We start from the raw sequence: 19,043 nt of genomic DNA, 5'->3' as shown, positions 1-19,043 counted from the left end.
CTTGATCTGTGAACATAGAGCTGGGGGCTTGAACTACTTCTTTGCCATATGGCACAATGTTAACCTTTGTTAGTAGAGAGCACTGGAGAGATGACACATGTGGGAAGCAGGGGATCTTCTTTCTGGTTTCTCTGTGCTCCACTGGGTTGCAGCTTCCTCGGTGCCTGGTCCCTTGCGGTGCAAGCAGCTTCTGCCATGCCTGGCTCCTGCAGTGTACACAGCCTCCCCAGCTTGTGGCTCCTGCAGCTCTGTGGTCACTCCAGGTCCAGGATTCTGTAGCCCAGATGGCTCCCTTAGCACCCAGTGACCAGAATATTCTCCCAGCACCCTCTCTAGAGGTTGTGCAGTAGAATATCTCTGGCAAATACCTCCCTGAATGAATATTTTCCCCTGCACTATAAAGAGCAGATTTCTGCCAACTTCTGCTGGCACAGCCCCACAGGAACTTCTCTGCCATCCAGTGAGCCACAGTGAGCTGCACCTTTCCAGGAAGCTCTGGATCTTGGCCGTGGGGGTGAGGTTTTGGGGTCTTCCTTGGGTGCTGTATCCCACCCTTAGGGGTAGTGGTTGCTATTCCTGTATCCTCTAGAGTTCTCTTTAGTTCTTACTTGTGATGCCCTTGCTGCTCCAATCCCCTGTTATTGTTAGTAATTCTTTTTAGCGAGTTTCCTGTGTTCTAGTTACTGTGTGGCTCCCATCTCTTGATTGGACCCCGATGACACTCTGGACACTACTCCAGGGAGCGGAGGGAACTAATATTTACTGGACATTTATTTGCTCTGCCCTGGGCCCTGTGCTGTGTTTCATCCTTATTATCTCATTTAATCTCTGCAGCAGCTCTTTGTTGCAGAATCTTCTCACCGGTCTCATTTTACAGATAAGGACCCCCAGGGTCAGAAAAATAAGTGACTTGTCAAAGTCCCTCAGCTCTTAGGTCACAGATTTGGAATTAAACTGAAACTCATATTTGTCTGGGGCAAAGCCCATGCCACATGCAGCCAAGTGCTTTCCAGACTTCACCTGAGATCATATTTAGGTTCACTTCTCTGGTTTGTGCTAGATAATATCCTGGATTCTTTTATATTTATTGAATAATGCCCTTTCTATTTCTCACTGAAGTAGCCATTACATTCCTTTGTGATGAAATGAAACTGGTCTTTGTGAGACTTTGAGCATTTTTTTTTTTTTTTTTACCACCATCTTTTACCTTCCTTTCTTGGTGTTTCTGAAAGGCTCCATTAGAAACAGCCCGGACTGAGCTATCAATGGCTCACTCTCAGAGCTCCTGCTACTATGTTTCCTTTCTTGACCGATTTTCTTTTAACTCCAATTGATTTTTCAAACTTTTCAGGTTCTGCTTGATTCCCTGTTTTCCTGCACTCTTATCTGCCTTTCCAATATTGCAAACTTGATTTTATATGCTCTGGCTCAGTGGGGTGGTTTCTCAGATGAAATAACTTGTTTTCTTTCTCTTGTTCTAAAATCATCAGAGGATCCTAGTATGAAAAGGAATTGTGCAATGTATTTTGAGGATCATACATTACTCATTGGAAAGAAAATGATGGATATGTTTTTCTAGTCACTGAATATATTATGCCTCTTCTCAAGACACAGTTCATTTTTTTTCTCCTGTAAAACTTCTCCTGAATAGTCCAAACATGCATACAGAGTTGTACGGCTAGAAAGTACAGAAAGTTGTATATATAGAAAGCTGTTCATATACACACAAATTAGGTGATCCCTAATTTATAACTTCCTCATATGTCCATTCTCACCATCTCGTATGGGACTTGGACTGAACACACAGTCAATAAAGCCTTGCTAAATGAATATCAAACTTTACTCTCCTTTTAGCTGAATGAAAATTATATGCAGAGTATCACAGAATATTGGGCTTGAAGGGGATCTTGGATATCATTTTTCCCATTTCATGGATCAGCAAATGAAGCAAAGGAAGAAAGTGCCTTGCAGAAAGATCCAGAGCCAGTCAACAACATCTTTCTTTCCAAGCTCCACCTGTTTCTTCTGATTAACTAATGTTAGAAATGGTTGATTTGTGTCCTAAAATGAGAATTTTTTATGTCCTAAAAAGTTCACTTTTCCCTTCTTGCATATTACATTTTTCCTTGCCTACCAATATTTATCAAAGTGGTAAAAATAGCTTAAAAGTATCCAGTTACAGGGCCCACAGTTGGAGATAAAATTTCAGTGTTATTAATTGTGTTATAATTATTTAATTGTATTATAATACAATTATTTAATTGTATTATAGTTATTGTAATTTACACCCATATTTAACTTTTGCCTTTTTCATATGTCAGTGACTGAGATAGTTTCTTAAATGCCTTCAGCCCTCACTCTACTAATAACTTTTGTCAATTTTCCTTCAAATTCTAAGTTTTTGTTTTACATATAGTATTTGCTTTTTTGTTATTGCAATGATACCTTTAATACTATATGTGGCAGGTCTTTTAAAAAATAAGCTTATTCTTCCTTGTGGATAAATTTCCTATATAATGCCTGCAATTGTTGAAGTATTTTAAGTAAATATCTATATTCTCTTCCTTTTCTATATCTCCAAATCCTATAAGTGCTTTGCGCCTTGGTTCAAAAATCCCCCGACCTAAAGTCTTTTCTAATGGCTCCAGCCCTGATTGCTCTTTGTCTCTTTTCTTCCTGGACCCCTAATTCTTACACTTTTGCACACATTGTTTGTCACCCCATTATCTACTGCCATGATCTCAACTTAGTTCACAAAGGAAAGCAGCACCTGAGCACGTACATGGAAATCTCATTTTCCTCTTGTATCCACCATAATCCTAAATTGGTATGTGGGGGTCTCCATGGATAACTGCTGACAGAGACAAAACCTACATAACCTGAAAGACTTAAAAATCCCTAGTGCAACAATAGGGTCCAACGATTCCATACTACATGTTAAATAATGCAATCTGACCAAGTATTTTATGGAATATGACTTTAGCTCAATTAATTTGAGTTTTCTGTCCCTTATTGTGTCCATTCCATAGTGCGTATTGGAGTCACTGTTATCAGTCTGGATTCAGTTAGAAAACATCATCCACTCTGTGTATTCCGTATATGAAGGGGTCTGAAATAGAGAATTAGGTGCTTCCACTACCACTGGAAGAGCAGGGGGAGCAAAAGTCAGGAAAGCTGCCTCCAACTCAATGGGATGGTTCCAGTCAGTCTCTTGACTGCAACTGTGATCCTGGTGACTGTACAGGTGTCTGCCCACAATGGTGTGATGGTTAGTTTATGGGTCAGCTGGCCAGGTGATGGTGTCCAGTTGTTTGATCAAACACTGGCCTACGTGTTGCTGTGAAGGCATTTTGTAGATGTGATTAACATCTAAAATCAGTTGACTTAAAGAAGATGGCCCTCAATAATGTGTGTGGGTCTCATCCATTCAGTTCCAAGTCTTCTGAGCAAAAATTGAGGTATCCAGAGGAAGGAGAAAGGTTGGTATACTCCATCCACTCCTCTCTGAGTTTCTGGTCTGCTGGCCTACCCTAGGGATTCGGACTCAAGATTGCAACATCAACTCTTGGTGGAATTTCCAGTTTGCTGACCTGCCTTATGGATTGCTTTCACAATTGCATAAGCCAATTCTTTGCAATTATTTGAAACAAATCTATCTATCTATCTATATATCCTGTGGTTCTCTGGAGAACCCTGACAGATATACAGTCTCCAGAGAATAATGGCCTCTCATTTTCCACTTGCAAAATCACATGTGAGTTCTTTTCACTGGCACATTTTAATTGGAACCATATGATGAAGAAGATTCTGGGAAATAGAACTGCTGCTTGTCCCATGCAGTCATCAGAAGGGGAGACATTGGAGGGGTGGTGGTGACATGGACTTGTGTTTCAGTTTGCTAGAGCTGCCAAAATGCAATACACCAGAAATGGAATGGCTTTTATCATGGGGGTTTATTAGTTCACAGCTTTGCAGTTGTAAGGCCTTAAGAATGTCTCAATTAAGGCATCAACAGGATGATACCTTCTCTGAGGAAAGGTCAGTGGCATCTGGGGTCCCTGTCACATGGGAAGGTACATGACCGGTGTCTGCTGGTCCTCTCCTAGGTTTAGCTTCTGGTTTCTGTGGCTTTCTCCAAAATGTCTCTGGGCTTCTGTCTTAGCTTCTCTGTTAGCTTCCCCTGAGGGCAAAACTCTGGATTACATATCTTAGCTTCTCTCCAAGATGTCTCTCTCAGCTTCTCTGAGCTGTCTCTCTCTCTGTGAGCTCTCTTAGACTCCAGTAAAGGACCAAGATCTATCCTGAATGGGCAGAGTCATATCTCCATGGAAATAATCTAATCAAAAGGTCCCACCCATAATAAGTCTGCCCCCACAAGATTGATTAAAAGAACATGGCTTTTCTGGGGTACATAACAGCTGCTCCAAACCAGCACAACTAATGGACTATTGGATACAGCCATACAGATCAAATACATAAGTAGAGTATTATTTATCCCCTGCTTTTAGCACCTCCCCCTTACCCAAACCCAGCCCATAATTTTTTCATAATTACACGATGACTTACTGACCAGGGCTTCAGAAATATCAGCTGTGACACAGTAATTGATATCACCACATGGGATCCTTGTTCCAACAGCTCTGCAGAAACATTTCCCATTCTTGCCTCTAGTATTGCATATAGCCAGGACCTTTCCAGACTCAGGGCTTCTGATGTCCTCTCCATTGTGGCACATGTCCAAGAGTCTCCCAAAGCAATGTGTGAGGCAGACACACTGGAAAGTCCCCCATGCTGCCTCCCCATCCCCCACCTTCCCACCCCAGCCCAGGGCTGCAGACATCCTGGCCCCTCTTTGTCCATTCTGGTGGATTCACAGATTGACTTCAGCATCTAATAGTGGAACCACAGATGACACTCCCCAGATTACTTTTGTGAGCACACTAGATACTGACACCCCTCTCATAGCAATGCAAATAAGTTGAACACTTTCCCAGCAGCATCCTAAGGCACCCCAAAACAAGGCCACAGATACCCATTTTCCCATTCACTGTTTGACTCAGACTACCCTCCTCAGCCAGTGCTTCAGAAAGGGAACTCTTATATCCATTGCTGATCTCATCCCAGAAGGTGGTGCAAGGAGATAGATCCCCTTTCCACAGTATGGATACACTTTGGTTTCAGTCATCCCATGATGCAGACACTCAGATTCCTCCACTATCTATTCCTGAGACATCCACTGTCTTCTCCCAATTTTGATACACTTGAGCCTCCCCAGTCCAGTAATGTGGACACACTGACCTGCCTCATCCAGGGCTAAACCTCATCCAGGGCTGACCCTCATCCAGGACTAAACCTCATCCAGGGCTAAATCCAGGGAGAGGACCAGCAGACACTGGCCATGTGCTTCCCCATGTGACAGAGGAACCTCGGATGCCATCAGCCTTTCTCAGAGAAGGTATCGCCCTATTGATGCCTTAAATGGCATTTGACCTGCCATTTCTTCAAACCCACCAGTGTCTCTCAAAAGAAGTTTTATCCTTTGCTGCACATGCACTCTCTCCCATCCCTGGGATTTTCCAGTCATTCCCTTACCAAGTGCTGCAGAAACCCTGACTCCTCCCATTTTCTATGCTGCAGAAAAGCCTTTCTGCCTCCCAACCATGACTTCAAATCCATCACTATTATCCATCCACTGGGGATCTCCTCCATCCCTCACCAGGCAGAAATCACACAGAACTCCCAAGTACTACAATCCCAGGTATGATGGAGAAACCAACCCATTCCCCTTCCAGAGCTGCAGACATTCCCCTCCCCACTCAGTATGTCAGACAGTCCTAGCCTCCTCCACGCATTGCATATGATTCACTCCCCCCACCCACCATTGTTGTACAATCAGTGACTTTCTTCCATCCCCTGCTCCAAACAAGGTCTTCAGAACAACTGGTGTAGGAAATACCCCAGTCATCCCTCCTTGGACACACATTGGCTACTCTTCTGAGTTGTGAACATTAGACTTAACCAGTATCCTGAAGTGGTCGTGTGAAAGGCATTCCCAGGATGCCCTTTGCCTACAGGAATGTACTGACTCAGGGAAGCTGCCCCCTCAATCTGAGCCCTGCGTCCCATCAGCCTTAGAGTTTACTGTCGCTCTGTGGGATTCCCAGAACCACACTAAACTGGTAGTGCTCCCCTCTGCGTGCAGTGCTATTTGTGGCAGAGCTCCTCCTTGACCCAACTGCCACTCACCTTCCCCATCATCCTCCTGCTTCTTCCTGGCCAACAGAACCCCAGGTTTGTTCAGGTGACAGTGCACCCGGATCTAGGGAATGATTCATGATTGTTATGGAAACTCCATACACTTTTCCCGGGGCTTGGCCTAGAGGAGGCACTAGGGCTAGTTCTGCCCACCAGGATGTCAGGAAAGTGGACCAGGAGATTCTAGAAAAGACTTTCTTCCTGACAAAGAAAAAAACGTATACAATAAGAAGGCCCCTTCCTTTCTTCTGGCTATGGACACTGTTATGAGAGAAGACAATGGTAGGGCAGGCTATATAAGCTTGTTGAATGAATGCTCATTTTGAGACAATATATTTATTCTAACTGATTTGGTTAGTTTTCAAAATAAAGTAATTTGCAATAACAATTGGTTGTAGGTAGTCAAGAGAAGATTCAATCTCAAAATAATCCTTTAGTGTCCTCTCTGGAGGAAACCAATCAGAACTAGATTGAGATGGAATTTACGTTAAATAAATGCAGATCATATGAGGGGAGATTAGTCATTTGGGTCAGTTTCCATCATAAAACAGCCAAATGTGGCCTTAAATAAACTGTAGAAATAGAAAAGCTTCCTTTTCTTCATTTCTAATACATGTTTAATTTTTAAAATAATTAAGTAGTAAAGCTGAATTTTAGCACTCTGGCTCTCTCTTTTTAACATTACCCTAAGAATTATCTAAAAATTGGGAGGGACAGATGTCAGGGCATAGGGAGATGTTAACATAAAATTATATTCTGAAACTCATTAGAGCTTTTTGTCAAAAAGTTTTGAGAAATAAAAAGATACAAAATCAAAGATCAAAAAGTTTCTGTTCCTTTTTCTCCAATTTATTTATCATTTAGAGCTAATAGTTGATGAAGTCATAGACAATGAAGAAATCTTAAAGATCACCTCAGTCCCATCTGTCGGTTTTAGACCCAGCTAGTTAGTCATCACATCAGGTGCTTCGCACATGGTTGTGTGTCCACTACCCCACCGAAGCTACATATGTGAGCAAGTTCCAAGAAAACAGCCCTGTGAAAGCATGGCCCCATATTTGTTTCCAAAAGAAAATTATGCAGTATCATTTGGCCATGGTATTGAGCTAAGGAGCTTTTCCTGTTGCCTAGTTGTTATCCTGTCCCTAATGCTTCATTTTGTGTCCAAAATCTCCAACACCGTTCAGGTACTCTTGTAGATCTGTTCTCTGGAAGAGAAATAGACAGGGCTCTGTACAGTTAGGGTGGCTGTTTTTGGACACAGCAGTAGTTGGGGGACAGAAATAGGAACAGAAGTCTCACTTCTGCCAGCCTTCGTCTATATTTGTGGCTGTGCTCTTGCTTCTGTAGTTCCAAAGCCACGAGGTCAGAGGAAAGGAGGGGAGAGAGGAGAAATGGAACACTATATAAACACACGGCAATTATCTGAACATTTCCATATATAGACCTTTATGGATTCCTATGACTTATGTAAATTCTTTATTGATTTTGTTATAATAATGTACAGCTCCAGGATAATCAGATTGGTGAATGTCACAATGGTAATAAACAAGTAACCAGAAACAAGCACAGAGGCGTATTTGCATTAGTACTATTAATTTCAGGGTTCCGGATGTAGTTATACCTTCTCTTGAAGAATATCTGCAGAGATAACAATCCTTGGAGGTGCCACCTCCAAGACCACGAGGGAAGGATGCCTGGGAGGAGACATGGAGAGTAATGTAGAGCTATTGCCATCTAGTGGTCAGAACGCAAACATCAGGCACCTTTTCAGAGACTTAACAGAAACAACCTTTTTTTGACAACGGCAAAAATATTTTGCAATTTCATTTCACAGTTCTGTGCATATATGGTGGGATTAAAACTTTTCTTGAAATAAATCATGATTGCTTCTTTTTGTATGAGAACAATTCAAACCTCCAGCCACACAATCTTTCATTTATTCATGAAAAATTTATTGAGCAGTAGGGATGGAGAGATGAGCCATCCTCAGAGCCCCTATTTCAAAACCTGGTTCAAAAGCTTTGACCAATTATTCTTGGTTTCATTCGTGCAACATAGGTTCATCCCTGCATATTTTGTGGTGCATATGCACTCTGTCTCTCTCTCTGTCTATATGAAATGCAGTACTAAGTATTATGCATACTATGAACCAATTCTAAAATTGGACATAATATAAATAATACAAAAAGTTAATTATATAATATTTTAACATGTAAATTGTATTTATCAATGGAATAAAAGTCTATATTAAAGGACTAGATAAAATTATTGATGATTATTTTTAATATTGTGATGTGATGAAATACGCATTATCATTTAAAAACATCTTGGTTTAATTATTTGTGTTGCAGAATAGAAGATATGGCTCTGTTCATTTTACTTCAGTACTGGTTTTGGCGACAATCACAGCTGCAAAATGTTTTTCCAAAGACATGTAGATCCAACAGAAGTGGCGCCTTATTGCTTGTACTTTCTAAATCATGATATTAATTTCCAGGCACAATGTTTCTCTTTCATTGTTGTTAAAATCTAATAAATTTCCTCCTTCTCTGATGTCAAAATCGAATTTTTTTTGTGTGAATGAATTAGAAGGGATTTTGTTTTAATATTATCATCAAATGGTTTCAAAACTCACTCGAGAACCTTCAGTTGGAGGATCTTAAAAGAGGTCAGAGAATTGTTTCAATTTTTTAAATGTACAAATATGATAATTTTATGTGTGAGACGTATTTTTACAACAATGATGTAAACCATTTCCAAACATCTATTTTAAACATCCTTCCCCATAGCAGGATTAAAAACCAAACCAAACCAACCAACCAACCAACCAACCAACCAAACAAAAAACAGTTACTTCTCACTCATTGTTAAAATGTTACCTTTACCTTGAAAGGCAATATGCATCTTTATCTTTTTTGAGGATCTCTCTTAGGTGACATTCTCTTGACAGCTACTTGTCATTACAGAAAAGATCAGATTTGGAACACTTGTCACTTAGTGAAAGGAAAATGTTACTTTTTCAGGTTCTTTGCCAAAAGATAAGTCAACTGTGTTGCACAAAACAAAAATGAAAGTAATACACAAAATAGATATGGTCACTCCTTATGTCAATGTAATTTGAAGTATTATAAATGTCCTACTCTTTGTGATACAAAATCCTTAATTCCACATAACCAGGCATGCATAGACTTCTCCATGATACAGCATGCTTGAAGGAATGTGTGAGCACACAGCTGTCAACCCCTATGAGCTGCAAATCCAGATTCCTCTCTCAGGATTTGGCTCACCCCTTAAGTGACATGTGATGGGTGAACACACGGACCAAGTGAGAATGCTGCTGTCAATCACATATTATTAAAGCCTAATTTTCTTTGTAGTCTGTTAGACAAAAATGAATATAAATAGTTTTAATATATTCTTCTCACCCATTATTTTGGAGACTCTTGTTGGCTTCTGAAACCTTTCCAGCTACGGGTGCTCCACCCTCAGTCCTTAGGGACAAGAAACTCTTGGGCTGGTGGATGGTTCCAAAGTAGGAGCTGTTCCTTCTGGGGAAGTAGCTGAGCTCGGATCAGTTGTAAGCACAGTTGGACATTTCTCAAAGACCTAGACATGTCAGTAGATAGTTAGCTGGTGGTTCTTGCTCCTCAGTAATTTCAAATCTTCCTGGGCTAGTGGAAGCTTTTACTCTTGATGGGTTCAACGAAGCACAGCCTCTTCCCCAGGGCAGCCTCCACTTAAAGAACAGGTGCTCCTCGGAGGTCTGCTGCAGTCTCCCTGGGCTGGAACTTTGCCTTCCCTCCTAATCTATATGAAGTCTCCTAATATAGACTTTAGTAATGTTAAATTTCTTGAACTTGATAATGGTACTTCAGGTTGTTATGTAAGTGAATATCCTTGTTCTTAGGTAATGTTTTTGAAAGGATTGGCATTCAAGAAGCATGATATGCACAACCTACTTTCAAATATTTAGAAAGTTGATAGATTAAATAGATATGTACACAGACAGACAGATGGTTAAATAGGTGGAAAGATAGATGGATTGATAGGTAGATGGATAGATGGAATGTTGCAGCAAATGTGGCAAAACATTAAAACTGGTGGATCTGGGTATCTGGGGTGGGGTATGTTGTAGTTCTGTCCCTGGTTTGTATTGTTTTTGTAAATGTCCTGTAAATTTGAAATTATTTCAAAGTTGAAACTTTAAGAAAAAATGCAAACATAAAAATCATTCACTGGACCTTCCTTCAATTAGAGTGTCTTGGCAGAAGGAATTCTGCTGGATTAGACTTCTGGGTCTGCTCAGCTACAGGTCCTACGACAGAATTAAGAAGAGGCTGGCAAAGCAGAAGCACCAGTGACTCTGACAGCCCAAGGGGGCTAGGCAGAGTAAGGATCCAAGAGTCTCAGAGTCCTGGATATCTGATTGTGTCACCCCACAGAGCCACCCTCAGAGAAGGTGTGGGGCATCAGGGCCGTTGGTGGGGGCAGGAGTTGGATGCCTGGTCCTTCCTCTGACTTGGGGAGGAGGCAAGTACCAGTCTCCAAACTCGGGGGAGGATCCAGGCCAGGTTTTATTTCATCCTCCTCTAGTCTGGTGGACCAAAGTCAGCAGGATTATCTGCATCTAACAGCTTTAGTGGGTGAGGGACTCCAATTCAATCCCATCTCTGTTCCTAGTGGAGATTTCTCAGGAACAAAACAAAAAAACAAAAAAAACAAGCAGAAACTTTTCATTCAGGTTTTTGTCAAAAAGGCTACAAATGCAAATATTGGATAATAACTTTATTTATTGGCCTTTTCTTAAAATTATTAATACCCACAAAAGTATGACATATTTATTTTATTTCTATGCATAGATGACTAAATTGGAATATTTTGATTTCTAATGACTTTATATCAAAAATAGAAATTGTAGGATTTTGGTCAAGTATGCGAAATGCTTGTCACTTGTATTGCCACTTCTTTATTGCTGGTAGTCATGGCTCCCTAGCTACTCCTTTTTCATTGTAATCTTTAGCCTGCTTCCAGCATGGCTGGGATGAAACTTATCCTACAAGCAAAGAATTGTTACCTAACTTTATTGCCTTTTAAAAATGTTTTATTATGAAACACTTCAAACACACACCAGAAAAAGAGAATAGTACTATGAGCCCCCATGCACCCATCAGTCAATGTCAAAAATTATCCACATCTTGCCAGGCTTGTTTCATCTATCAACTCCACCCCCTCACACCCATGTGTGTATATGGTTTATTGGTTTTAAATAAAATTAAATCTGACTTCAATTTCCAAGCCAGTAACTGTCCAGACAAATCTTATCTTTCTTGAGTCCTCCTGCTGTCTGCTTTCATTCCTGATGTTGGGCTGTTGTAGAAACATATGTTCACAGAGGCCTCTCCTGCCTTAGGGCCATTATGGAAGAGCTGAAAAGCCCATCATCCAAGCTACCTAGAACCTCCAAGTCCTGTGGTTCTGGAGCTTTTGTGTGAGGCCTGGGTGCCTGAATCTTTGCCTCTTTACAGCCTTAGTTTCTAGGAGCCGGCTTCCCAAGGTTCAGCAAGTGGTGATCCTTCTTAGGGGTCCTTTCTGCCTCCTTGGCTATTTCAATGGAGCCGGCTTTACATCTCGAGTCCACCAACCAGCAGATCACTGTTCCCTTCTAAATCCAGTGGTGTGCCCCAATGGTTTCACTGCTTTTACCTACTTCTCCTCCTGAAAGGTCCTCACTTTTCTTCCCTCCCTATTCTATCCTCCATGAATTTAAGCTTCCACAAAGGCCATCAAAAGCGATTTTCTTCCTGTAATTTTTCTCTGGCTCGGCAATTACACCCAAGAGTAGGGAATGCAAAGTCCTGGTTACCTTTTTGGGATGAGGGGAGGAAAACACAAAGTACAAAGCACAAATACCTCACATACATTTTTATTTTTTAGAGTTATAAAAGCAAAACCCAATTTAATATTTCAAAAAAATCACCTGTCGCACCAGCTTTTCATGATTAAAAACAATGCCTCTATAAGTGCACTGGTGCTTTATCAGAGTGTTTGATGTAGGTTTTGATTCAAGCCAGCCAATAATGCTTCTTGCAGTCACATTGGCAACTTTTTCAAAGATATCTATCACTTTGGAGGGACTCGCCAAGGGAAAAACAGAGTGACTGCTGGTAGTTACCGAAGCACTGAGGTGGAGTAGAAAGAGCACAGAATTTACAATCAGAAGAGAGCCCAGCCAGCTGCCACCTCTGTGTCTTTTAACAAGTCACTTTACTAATCTGAGTCTTAAATTCTTTATAATATAGTAATAATTATAATGTTGATAATTACAGTAATATCTCCCATGGCACTGTTGTAAGTTTCCAATGAATGGATATATGTAAAATCACTTTTTAAAACAACAGCATAATACTAGCATTAGTTATTATTTTTCTGAAGTTTGATGTGTTACATTTCTTTAGAGGTATAATAAATACAAAAAAAAATCATTTTAAAATCCAGAAATCCTTAGAACTGTGGTATTTTCTAATTCTGAATAAAGGTCTGCTTGTATTTCAGAGTATATTAAAAATGCACTGGGGTTTGTTGAGCGCACGGTGGTCTGTATGCACAAGTGGAAAGGGTCTGAATTGTTTGGGAGATAGAGGTGAGCTGTAAGATTCACACAGATTCATGCATCTGTGCCTAGGAGACCCTGTCATTGCAGGTAATGCTATCACCCTATGAAGAAAGACCTTATTTCTATCACAGTATTTACTATATCAAAGCACTTGATGGAAGAAAAGAATTTGTTTCTGTGCTGTCATGAAGTTGAAGACTTACATGTCTGGCTTCTGGTTACACTCCAAGCTTGTAAAAGTGTAGCTGAAGCCCAGCAGGGCTCTGATTAAGGACGTGGAATCAGACAGACCTGGGTTTGGATTCTAGCTCTGATACTTAACTTGGGGCAAATTCCATGAGCTCTCTGAGTCTCCATCTGTAAAACGAAGATGATAATAGTCCCTAAATCAGGATTGCTGTGAAGGTTACACGAGAAATGTACGTAAAGCCTGACACATAGTTACGAGTCAATGAATGCAACTGCTACTGTTATCAGATCGCTGAACACCTGCACATGATGATTAACTTGCCTTAGCCCCTAACTCGACAAAATCCTTGAAGGCAGAGGCCATGTCCTGGGCCTGCTCCCACTTCTGTATTTTCGCAACAGACCAGTGTTCCTCAGTATGGTGGTACGTAGGCCACTGAGATTCGCCAGCCTTTCCAATAAGGAGCACCTCTTCTCCATCCCTGGATTCTGAACAATGTGAGAAATAAAACAAATGATGAAAATGGAGGCCTAAGTATTATCTATACAATTGATGAAGCTAAGTTGGATAATGCATTTTGTGAAAGAGCCAAACACACCAATGAGACAACCACAGAATTAGCAAAAAATGCCTTCCTGATTCCAGGCAGCTCTGGGCCAGGGTGGCCGGACCAAATGAGACGAGTATGACAACTCGGGGTGCCTGCAGGCAGGCTCATTCCCAGGCCCAATAAAGACAGCTGCCCTGGGACATCCAGAGTGTGGGGGTGAGATTGAGCACCTGAGAGCCAGATATTGACCCCATGCAAAATGGCTGGGCTTATGGGTCTTGACAGATTCCCAATCAAGAGCATCATCTGAATGGATGAGTGGACTCTCCAGAGTGAGTCTGGGGTTGCCTGGCAGAACCCATAGCTGAGGAAGGAGTAGTAAGTGTTCAGCCAGAAGAGACCTTGCTCATATCAGGTAACTGCAAGGAAGAGATCCACAGTAAGTAGGTCTCTAAGGAACCCACGAAAGTGTTCGATCAAAAGAAGAATGGGTGCTTGAATATCTGCCACACACAGAGCATACAAATGCCAGGTTATGACTGTACCAAATGCATAAGACCTTCCCTGTCCCTTACTTCTCCTTGCTTCCCACTCCAACTCTTAGAGGAGTCAAAGGAAGAATAGTGCCTGGGAGACAAGGAGTAGAAGGGCAAGAAATAGTGAGGAAACCAAGACCACTTGTATTTCCCCCCAGTGCAAACTTCAGAATTTCCAGCCTGAATAAGGAAGAAGCTGGGGAATGGGAATAAACTCTAAAGTGGATGAAATATTGAAGCTTTACTATTAGCCTAGGCTTTATGATACTGTAAATAAAACTGTTGATTATTACATAAAAGGTATGGAGTTTGTCTGAGATTTCATTCAGGGATGAGGAGAAATATTTCTAGAAAAAAGGTTGAAAGGGTCAACTAATTGCAGGGTCTGATTATTCCATAAATCAATTTAATCTGTTTCACTTGGGGATTTATAACAGTGTTGGGGAAAGGAAAAGCTCTTTATTTTTTTGAGATCATGAGGACCATAAGCACAGACAGTTGAGAGCCATGTTTTCCTGAGAATGAAGTCAAAGCAGGAGAAGCAGAATCAAAAGATTGAAGGAAGGGGAGTGGAGGTGGTGGGGGAGAGGGAGAGAGAGGGAGAGATTGATTTATTACAGAAAAAATTATTGGGATGCTGGAATTAAGCCAGGCCTAATGCTAAATCTCCTCTAGATTTCCCAGTTTGTTTGAGCCAATGCATTCCTTTTCCCTGTAAGCTAGTTTCAAGATGTGAGTCCTGATAATAAAGCATAATTTTGTGAAGAGAAATTAATGCCACATGTACTACATATATTCACTTTACAATTAGATAAAACCACTATTCGAATAGCTTTTGTGCTTTTCATATATAATAATGGATAAAGCACTGCTCTAAAAGCTTTACATGAGTCAGCTCATCTCATCCCCACAATGACCTGTGAAGTTGGTCCTAGCTAGTGTGAGCCTCAGTTTTTCAGGGCAGAAACTGTGCCACAGAGACGTTAAATAAGTTGTCATGTCACAAAGTGATGGAGTCAGGATTCCACCCAGGCAGTCAGCCCCCAGAGCCCTCTCCTGGCCTCAAATAGGGGTCAAAAGAAAAAAGGATAATTGCAAATAGGATCAAATCTTGAATATCTTCTCGACTCACTACGCAAAGAAATGCTTTTATGCACATACACATGCTGATCGTTGTGGGCAAAGGCACACAAATGAGTGTTTGAAATAAGGCAGTAGATGAAACATTCCTGACCCTGTCAGATCATTTCCATGATTTAAGTGATTTGCTTAAATTGTGTTTCTCATTCATATGAACAGGACCTGGGAAGGCACCTGCGTCTGTCACGCCATGTGAAACTATCACAAGTTTTCATCTTGAGGGTAAGATATTAAGGTTTCATAAGAAAACTAACCTGTGCTGTTGGTGGCTTGATGGCTGAGTTTCACTCTTTTATAATACCTGATGTTTTTTTCACCTGCTGGGGAATGAAATTGTCGATATATATTATCTGGCATATTGAATCTAAATTTGAAAGAATGCTTTCCAGAGATGAATGAAACAAAAAGTGGAAAAAGGACCCATTTACCATTATCTTTCATATTTGATTTTTCAGCCATTAAGATGATATTATAATGTCAAGCAGTCTTCTGTAAAAATTCTGATTTTTGAGTCCATTTTGAATCTGAGTTTCCAGAATGATCCAGCAGAGACACTGAATGCTATCTTCCATACCTTATGACTACAAATTGTAAGACATAATGTTCTAACTTAATAGGAGAAAAGATTAAAAGAAAACTTCAGCTGAATATGACCCTGATACTTACCTTTGGCTATTCATTATTAATTCAAATGTAAGAATCTTGGTGAAATGTTTCAAATAATTTCACCTCTCTCACTCATCTGAAATAATTATCAGAATTATCATTTTAAGAATATTGTTTTGTTTGTATTATTGTTTTAAATAATAATCTTTTAAAAACATAAATAGGTGACCTAAAGTTGTCAAAATTTTGAAAAACACTGTTCCACATGATTGCAGAAATTCCAATGACTGAACAGCATGTATGAGGATGTCTCTGTGGTGTTTTAGTGGAAAATACTACCTTCTCCCTCTGAGGATCCTAAGTATATAATTGATTCTTCTTATAAATCAGTGAGTGAAAATGTTCAGAGTGTGGAGACAGATATCAGAGTGGTTTCTCAACAAAATTCCTGTTTTCGATTTAACAGCAAGTAGTAATCAAGTATCACCCCTTCTGATTTCTCTCTCTTCTGATGGTGAAGATTTTCCACCCCAAGTTTCAAAAGTCTGAGCATAACTGAACGTGCTTCCCACATGGCTACCACTGACATCATGATGGGGGGGTCTCACTTCTGCTGGGTGATGGCAAAAGTCCTGAGTCTCCACTAGACCTGCCCTGACATCACTCTAGCAGGGAGAGACAGGGCATCTCATCACTTCCAAGTGGGGTGGGCTGCCCGAATCATCTCCACTGAGACCATGGGAGATGGGAACTTGTTACCATCCAATGGGTTATTAAATTCCTGGCTCCCTATTTGACATTTTCTGAAACCACATGGTGGGGAAGTTGAGGTATCTCATGCAATCTGACAAGGGAAAAGTCCTGACTCCCCACTACTTTTGCTGGCAGGGGTGAGGGTGGGGTCACATCCTTTTCTGAGTTTGACTGGAGTGGAGTGATTATTGGCTACAAGTTTTCATCTTGCCAGGCTGCCCTTTACCATTTTCTAAATTGGGTTATTAACTTTTTTTTATATTGAGTTTTAATAGTTGATTATATATTTTCTAAACAAATACCTTATCAGATAAATGATTTGAAAATATTTTTTCCCATTCTGTGGATTCTCTTTTCATAACCTTGATGGTATACTTTGAAGCACAAATGTTTTGTAATTTTGATGGTGTCCAATTTATCTACTTTTTCTTTTGTTGCTGTGCTTTTGATGTGCCTTAGAGATGTCTGATAGCCTAGTTGCTTCCAGTGTTGTTCAATTCTTCTATTTCTTTTTGATCTTCTGCCTAGTTTTCCTATATGTTATTGAGAGTCTCCAACTATTACTATTGAAGTGTCTATTTCTCACTCCATTTCTGTCAGTTGTTGCATCATTTATTATGAAGTGCTGCTGGATTTAGATTCATCATTAGAATGCTTTTCTCTAAATTAAGCTTAAAGACAAATTCCTCCATTTTATTCTGTTGCATGGCATCAGCTGTGGATTCAAATTTATTTTTTTCCAAATGGCCACCCAGTTGCACTAACACCATTTATTACAATGTCAATCTTTATTCCAGTAATTTGAAATACCAACTTTGTACTCTATTATATTTCCTTATGCATTTCAGACCAGTTTTTCTAGTATATTCCATTAATCTATTTGTCTATTCATGTGCCAATACCAATGTTTACATATATAGACATTTGAATATGTTACAATGTCAAGTAAATGTAGTTCCCCATTGTAGGTATTTTCCTGCCACCCTTGTATGTTTGTTTTTCCATATGAACTGTATTATCAACTTGTATGACTTCACAACATGTCTTGCTGCTATTATTATTGGGATTGACTGAATCATAAACTAAGGGAGAATTGACATCTTTAGAATATGGAGTTATCCTATTCAGTTATAGGGATGGCTTTCTATTTTCTCAAGTTAACTTTTATTTTTTAGGGGTGTTTTAAAATTTTCCTCATATAGCTTTTGCACATGACAATTTATTCCTAGTTATTGAATCTTCTTTGTTATTATAAATATTATTTTATCTACTATTGTCTTCTAACTATGTACTGTTTGTACAATCAAAGGCTACTGATTTTTGTATGTTAATTTTATATCCTGCTACTTCACTGAATTTTTTTATTGTTTGAGTTAGTTTTATTATTGATTTTTTATGGTTTTCCAGGTATACCATTATATAATTTTGAAATAGAGATATTTTTTATTTCATTTTTGCCTATTCTTATGCATCTAATAAATTTTCCTCTTCCTAATGGCATTGGCTAGTACCCCTGTGTGCTGATTTGAATCTGTTAACTACCCCATGAAAGACTATGTTCTTTTAATCCACTCTCATGAGGGCACACCTATTGTGGGTTGGATCTTTTGATTAGATTGTTTCCATGGAGAGGCGACCCACCCAAATGTGTGTGGGACCTTTTAATTAGATTATTTCCATGGAGATGTGACCCCACTCACTCAAGGTGGGTCTTAATTAGTTTACCAGAGTCCTTAAGAGAGCTCAGGAAGAGAGAGAGAGCTCAGAACTGACACAGACCTAGATGTTTGGAGATGCAGACAGAAAGACATTTGGAGATACTAAGCTAAGAGATGGAACCCAGAGTTTGCCCTGGAGAAACTAAGTGAGACCCCACAGATGCTTGAAGAGAAAGCCACTGGAATCAGGAGCTGAAAGCAACTCAACCCAGGAGCAAAGGATGAGCAGACACCAGCCACGTGCCTTCCCAGCTGCCAGAGGTGTTCTGGACACCATCGGCCTTTCTTCAGTGAAGGTATCCTCTGATGATGCCTTAGTTTGGACACTTTCATGGCCTTAGAACTGTAAATTTGTAACCTAATAAATTCCCTTTTTAAAAGCCAATCCATTTCTTGTGTATTTCTTTCCACAGCTTTAGCAAACTGGAACACCCTGACACCGTGGTGAATTATAAAGGAGAAAGTGAGCATTTTTGCCTTGTTCCTAATTTTACTGGTAATCCCTCTAGTATTTCCCCCAAAAATAAAATACTGACTATATGATGAATGTGAGTGTAGCTTAATATATTATTACATATATAAATATATAATGTTAACAAAGTATCCCCAATTCTATTTTTCACTGCTGTTTTCATTAATTTGTGCTGATATTTGTCAAAAGCTTTCTCATAATCTATGG

The sequence above is a fragment of the Choloepus didactylus genome, chromosome 10, assembly GCF_015220235.1.
Source record: "Choloepus didactylus isolate mChoDid1 chromosome 10, mChoDid1.pri, whole genome shotgun sequence".
NCBI classification, from domain to species: Eukaryota; Metazoa; Chordata; class Mammalia; order Pilosa; family Megalonychidae; genus Choloepus; species Choloepus didactylus.
This window is presented reverse-complemented; position numbering follows the sequence as displayed.